Below are 6943 nucleotides of genomic sequence, written 5' to 3'. Positions count from 1 at the left end.
GGTGGAGGTCAAGCCATAATACGTCTTCCGGCATACCTTCACTCATAGCTTCATAAACACTGAATACAGACAGCACCCTTGATTACATGATAAAAACTCCTGCTTCGAAAGCAGAGGCAAGTTTCCTACCTCCCATTTACCACCACAATGTACTACATACGATTTTTAAGGACGGTAAACCCTCAAAATGATGTTTTATAGACCTGAGGTACGTGAAATTGGCACGACATTGGGCATATGCAGTTATATTTGGCCTCTACAAAAATAAACGTGTAGCTTACCACCGTGTAATATTTAAAGAACCGGGCTGGGGGACAGCCACTTAACGACGGTGATCAAATGGCTTCGGATGCACACTGTAGGTGTCACTTCTCTACTGTGACAACTACTAATCATGTCCGCATGTCGCTTTGTGCTTGCCTAAAGCTACGCTACGCTGCGGCTTTGCGCTTTTAGAAATCTACCACGAACGCTTGACTGCTTGGCTTGAGATGTATTCAATCATGTTCTTATCTCGCCAAAGTCAATTACGATCGTAAAATGATACTAGTCGACTTTATCGACCACTTTATGGTGATCTGCCCGTGTATGGTCGAGTTTATGATCTTACTTTTAGGATATCGGCCAGATTTAACGGTGGGCTTTTCAGGCTAGTAGTCAGCGGGAGATTTTATCGGACTGCGGCAGCTCTGCAATCCTTACGCTACTGATAAAACCGCGCTATTTCAATGTTAAACAAACTGGATAACAAATGTCAATCATCTAAGCGCAACTACTAGCTGGCTGATTATTATAAGCTTCTAGTAAAGGTAACTATTGAACTGACGCAACTGCTAATCTCCAAGCAGATTCGGGTGGGGGGGGGACCACGGGATTTTATGTTGGCTGCCTGTGTCCATCGTCCACCCCACGTGGGCCAGGCGGCCAACATTAAGTCCCCTGGCCTCACCGAATCTGCTTGGAGATTACGCAACTGCCTCCATCGTGGGCAACATATTGGTGGTCTTCACAGATGTACTGTTGAGCTAGCTGTCATCATCAGTGAATTACAGCAATTGAGTAGTTTCCGGAAGTCACCAAGGTGTGATGTTCGAATATATATGTCAGTCAGTCTCTCTAGAGACTATGACTAACTGCGCAGGTCGAACAGGATGGCTCATTCCTATCTACATCCTAGCTAAAGGCAAATAAGGTTGATAGTTAAGGCAGTCCAAACGTATAATGAACGGCACAGTGTCGGCCGATAGCCCAGTTTTCATGTCAGGAAAAAGTGATGTACAGTAGCAGCACACAGTGGATAACGATGATGATGATTTGTTTCTGATACCCCCTTGAGCTCACCCCCCCCCCCCGACATGTACATGTGGTGATGATGGTTACCAATGCTGTGATGCTGTGTTTCTCTTCCAATGTCCCACTGCAGCTGCAGAAGTGAAAGATGTCTGACTACTATTGTTCTGTTTCTGACCACCACCAACCCCCCTCCCCAGACACGTACCTACAATAACAATGTTATTGTTGTAGAATAACTGACTACCATTGCTTTGTCTCCACCCAGACACGTACCTGCAGCGCGCCCTGAAGCGCCAGGTGCGCTCCCTGCGGCGGATCTGTAACATGTGCGTGCTGGGAATACAGAGGATGAAGCAGATGCAGATCAGGATCGACTCGCTATCGTCAGTCAAGAAAATGATCGCATGGCACTGAGCAGGAATAGACTTGTAAGTAGATATCATTTACTGAATGAATGAACTTTATTGCTCGACAGTTGTACATGGTACAATGTATGGCATCAATAACAATGTGATCAATACAATCAAGTTTATATTCTAAGAGAGACTACAAGTATCACTACAGAAATATGAACGTAAACGGCGTAAACATGATACGAGTTAGGCGTTGCTATCTGTTACAATAATTTTGTAATGCACTACATATATATTGGCCTAAGTACTTGTTCAGGCGTTTGCGATCAATGGCTAAGGGCGAGAGAAAACAGTTACCCATTGCATATTGGCAAGCGACTGGATAGATTTTGAAAACTGACAGCGTTTAAAAAACCTATCTAGGTCCTTGAGTTACTGTCTTTGTGTATCTCATCACCTGGTTCTCATCGACGAATGCTTACTGAAGTCAAACTATGAGCCAAAGCTGTCCTAACTTTCCTAACCTATCAGTGACAGTCACGAGTTTTTGCCATGTTTAATCAGTTTTCCAGCTCCTCATATACACAAATGTATGTGTATTGACAATTGCAAGTTCTGTAAGTTTTTTTTTTTACTGAAGCTGACGAAGACTTACGGATGTCGCTCGAAATATCCAAATTTGTCCAGTAGTCGAGTTGAATTGTCTCGGAGTATTTGCCAGAGCATTGCCTAGGAATATTGCATTTTGGCTTCACAACCTACAATTTATTGTTTGGCCTTGAAATGTTAGAAAGTCAACAGACTTTCTGAATCGTTCACGAACTATTCATCAACACGTACAAGGTCTACCTCACGAACCACTTGCATTCCTCGCATACTGTGGCTGTGTTTTTAGCTCATCTTTCAATCTTCTGCATGTGCCGGCAACTTGTAATCCAAATCAACGAGAAGTCCTGTGTAAACTAACCCGATGAAATATGTTTTAAACCTGTTCGCAATCTGATATCAGTTTACCAAAGGGGGAATGCAGCCAATAAAATGGCCATAAATCCTTCACTGTGTCCCATTACGACAGCTAAATGTGGTCGTTTATTTACTTTTTACTGTATTTGTTACTATTTTGAACGTTCCTGGCAAATTCCAGTTCACTGTCAAAACACCCACTATCATCCAAACTGATCAACATCAAGATCTATGGCGTCCAGAGTGGCGTACGTCCCCAAGATTGTCTTAGATTCCAACAACAATCAACCTTGACAACATCCTCTTCATCACTTTCCAGCATCATTTGTCTTCCGGATGAAGCAGCTTGTTTATTTTGGATCCCCGCTGAGACTAAAGATAAACTTTCTCGTCTCTAGAATGACTGACAAACTATTTTGACCAAGACGGCGCGGTCACATCACAGTCGTCGTACGTAGGTCGTCGTAAGGTTTTGATGCCGTAGAATTTTCAAGCAGAATGTTACAGAACCAACTGCCGACAAGGACCTAAGGCAGCATTCTCCGTAATAAGACAAGTGAATTTTGTAGGACACGTACATGACTATGTTAAGAATGTCCTCCGTTTGCGATCGTAAGACGACGTATGTGAACGGAACTTGTGCCTGTTCCTGACACCCAACTACGGCAAAACTACGACCGATCTTGCAATATCGTCATTGTAGATAGTAATTCACAAAGTTAATCTCCAAGCAGATTCTGGGAGGCAAGGGGAGTCTATATTGGCCGCCGCCCGTATCCATTGGCCTGACCTCCTGTAACTATTGGCGGCCAATATAGACTCTACTTGCCCCACTTTGTGTACTACCATCTACATTTACGATGTTGGAAGATCTGTCGTAGTTTTGCCCTAGTTAGCTTTCAGGAACAGGCACAAGCTCTGCTCACACTCTGCGTGGAGATTAACACAAAGTAGCATCCCTACGTCGTCGATGCGTTTGCTGGGTCATATGAAAGATGGCCTGCAGGGGGGGGGGGTGGTAGTGATTACGAATGACGCAAAATTTTCTCCGCCGATTACAAATTACGTTAAATTCTCAAAGCTGATTACGACTTTACGCTTTGCGGCTAATGTACTATTACGAATTACGTTGATTTTTTGGGGGAGGCTGCCAACGGATTACGAAGTCTAAAAAGGACTGATAACCTTCACCTTCACCAGTCCCATATATAGCAGTCAGATGACTGCCTTCGGGGCAACAAGGACTGATTACGCCTTAGGAAAAAGGGCATGCAGGCCCCCATGAAACAGCAACTGCCACGCGCGGACCTGCTCCAACTTCACAGCAGGATTAAGTCCGGCATGGCTGAGTTTAGAGATTATTCCTGTTGTCAAGACACCGGCGCTATTTTAGTCCGGAGGTCTGCCACAGGGTGTTATCAGTCGGCGGGGGAGAGGCAAAACAATCTGCAGCCAGGAGCACGGACCGGATATTTTTGCCACGAAAGATACACGTGTCGTAAAATGTAAAGTGTAAATTTAGATTAACATGGAGTGAGCGAAGCACATTTCAGTTGGCAAGATCAAACTCTGGCTCAGTCGGCTTCAGTTGTTCGTTGGCCAACGATTACATAAGAGGTATTTTTGAAAAATTGCCTCCCATCAGAACACAGCTTAGTCATTGGAATACTGTACACTCGGTAAGCGTCTATGAGAGTCATAACGGTTGGATTACGCAATGGTTACCCTGAAATGTCAGTAGGCTGCTAAAAGCGTGATTTAGCAGCCTACCCAGCCAAAATGCATCTTAAGAGGAAGCTGCGTGATGTTGACACGTGTGATTTATGTTTCAGGTCGAGAAAGGTGCCGGGTTGGAAGCGGGAGGCGGAGGAGACGTTTCGAAAATGGGGACGAATGTAACAACAACAACACAGACTGACGTGGTGTCGCAATGTGGGGTGTCACGTTACACTCTGCATACCGGAGGACATTGGAGGAACATCGGAGTAGACTTTCTCTATGTGAAGAAGACTTTTATAGAAGAGACGATCAAGTTAAAACTGTTTCTTCTTTGTTTTTTATGATGAATCATTTCCGTTATTCATCGATCCCCCTTTTTGTATATCAAATATAGCTAGCTATACGGCGACTTAAACGAGCGACAAATACAAGGGATATTCGTTAACAGTTTACTTAATTCATTGCCTATTGGAGATGTATAACCCAGAGGGCCTTTGATGCGAGCTAAAAGTTGAAGAAAGGTGGGAGCAAATGGCTTAATACGCACTAAAACAAGCAGCAGCGAGGATGGTGTTATGAAGCAAGGGGAGAAATATTGTTGGCTGGTCGGTTCGCTTTCACGCAGATGCTGGATATGAGAATAGGAGTTGTACGTTAGAAGCTGAAAAGACAGACAGGCAAAACAAATGCAGCCACATCAAATTGGACTTAGTTGAACAAGGATACGTTAGGATAGAATGAGAACATTTAAACACGGTGTCGCTGATAGTGCTATATATACCTTTCTAGATATACGTTTTTGCATGTTTAGACTTAAGTTTAGTAATATGTAAATATGCAATAATTTTCATGCCTTTACACAGGTACATTTGTGTCGTAATATCATCAGCTACAACAAAATGGTAGCCTCCACCAGGCTTCAGAGGCGGATAGAAAGAGTACAAATTGGCCAAATATACAGATATCATACTAGGGAAGATGGACCGGCAAACTGTACTGTTTTAGCTGACCAACTGTCATGTTATCTTGTCTATTGGGCCATTTTTCGCTCTTTCTAGCCACCTCTGAAGCCTGTTAGAGGCTAACAAAATGGACCAAACTGACAGTGTGTAAATATAGCCTCGCTCCCGGCCCGGTCTGGCTCGATCTGTCGAGGCAGACCGCTGAAACTCAAAACACACGACAAATAAACACGGAAATTGGTAGAAAAGATCATACTTTTCACACAGAAGGCGATTCCATTTGATACCTGACACCTGAAACATTGTTGGTGAACGTGAAGTTACTGATGTATTTTTCGCACTGGCTGCGATCTGGTCGTTTCTAAAGCAATGATGTACAATCGTGATCAAATCAACCGTCGAAGAGTAAAGTACAAAGGCACATAATCGGTCTTTACAAAGCGCAATGTACAAGTCATCACATTTTACAGACAAGAAAACCCCGAAGAACAGTGAAAACCTTACAACGGTTGCTTGAACCAATGAGGTTATAGGGAGCTTGAACAGTTGTTTGTAACATTAACAACGGTCAAAACTGGTCAATGTGAATGATTTCTCTAGGCAGAGCTGTTCAATACTTAAAATAAACAAACGAAACATACGCCACAAACTTAAGGCTTCTGTTGATTGTGATAATGTGTGTATGTGTGTATGTGTATGTGTATGTGTACACGTGTGTGTGTGTGTGTGTGTGTGTGTGTGTATTTATGTGTGTTTGTGTGTGTGTGTTAGCAGTGGGTGTGGAGTGGGGAGCAATTGCATCCAGAACCGTCTAGCCTATCAAGGTCTGTGCCTGAATGGGTTTATCAAGCGCGGTTCTGGATAGTCTCTGCGTATCCAAGACCTTATAAACGGGCCTCAGGCACGGTTCTGGATACGAGAGGACTATCCAGAACCTTGCCTGAGCATATGGTTTTGGATAAAGCACAATTCTGGATACAACAGGAACAATCGGCTGTCATTTTACACCCTCCACCTTTGCTTCTACTGTACAGAGACCATTTTAACAATGATTCATTACCGCACAGTTCATATCACTTTCTTCTGTCAGCCTAAAATAAATGACACTCCGGACATGAGATCTGGCTCTGACACGCACATGTATCCTCTCGTCAGCCGTGCCACGTCCGTTTTGGGAACAATCTACCCGGCGCGCCGGGTATGTGGTCTGTCCCCAACATTGTACATGTGATAGGGACAGACGGTCGCGGGTGGTCTGTCTGTCTGTCTGGTACTGGTATATTGTTAAGAGCCTATCAATGGCAAGCATATCAATGGTTTATTTGCGTTAAAAACACAACAACACTGTCCCAAAAATGGCAGCCAGGGGCTGAATTGACACGGGGAAATTACATAAACAGCAAACAGTATAAAACGTCATATTAAACAATTTAAAAAGTAATAAACCATTAAATTAAATGTATATAAAATATTGTCAGTAAACGTTTACAAGTGCAAATAACATTTCAGATAACAATACCGACGGACAATGGTAACACTAAAATAAGTCTTAGGTCCAAAAAATGTGACAGTGTTACATTGTACATGTTAAGCAGGCGGATCATAAAGGTAAGGGCACTATTCTGATAAGCATCAGTAAATTATAACATATGT

The 6943-nt window shown here is 43.3% G+C and overlaps 1 long non-coding RNA gene across 1 annotated transcript; it reads left to right on the top strand.

Moving 5' to 3' along the window:
• Positions 1 to 274: 274 nt before the first annotated feature.
• On the top strand, positions 275 to 4653 carry LOC109465389. The gene is made up of 3 exons (XR_002139953.1): positions 275 to 358; positions 1559 to 1721; positions 4442 to 4653. It is a non-coding gene; the product is annotated as an uncharacterized LOC109465389 (long non-coding RNA).
• The last annotated feature ends 2290 nt before the right edge of the window (positions 4654 to 6943 follow it).

The sequence above is a fragment of the Branchiostoma belcheri genome, unplaced genomic scaffold, assembly GCF_001625305.1.
Source record: "Branchiostoma belcheri isolate BF01 breed outbred unplaced genomic scaffold, Haploidv18h27 scaffold15, whole genome shotgun sequence".
In the NCBI taxonomy this organism is placed as follows: domain Eukaryota; kingdom Metazoa; phylum Chordata; class Leptocardii; order Amphioxiformes; family Branchiostomatidae; genus Branchiostoma; species Branchiostoma belcheri.
Note: the sequence above shows the minus strand (reverse complement) of the source record. Positions and strands in the feature narration are given on the sequence as shown.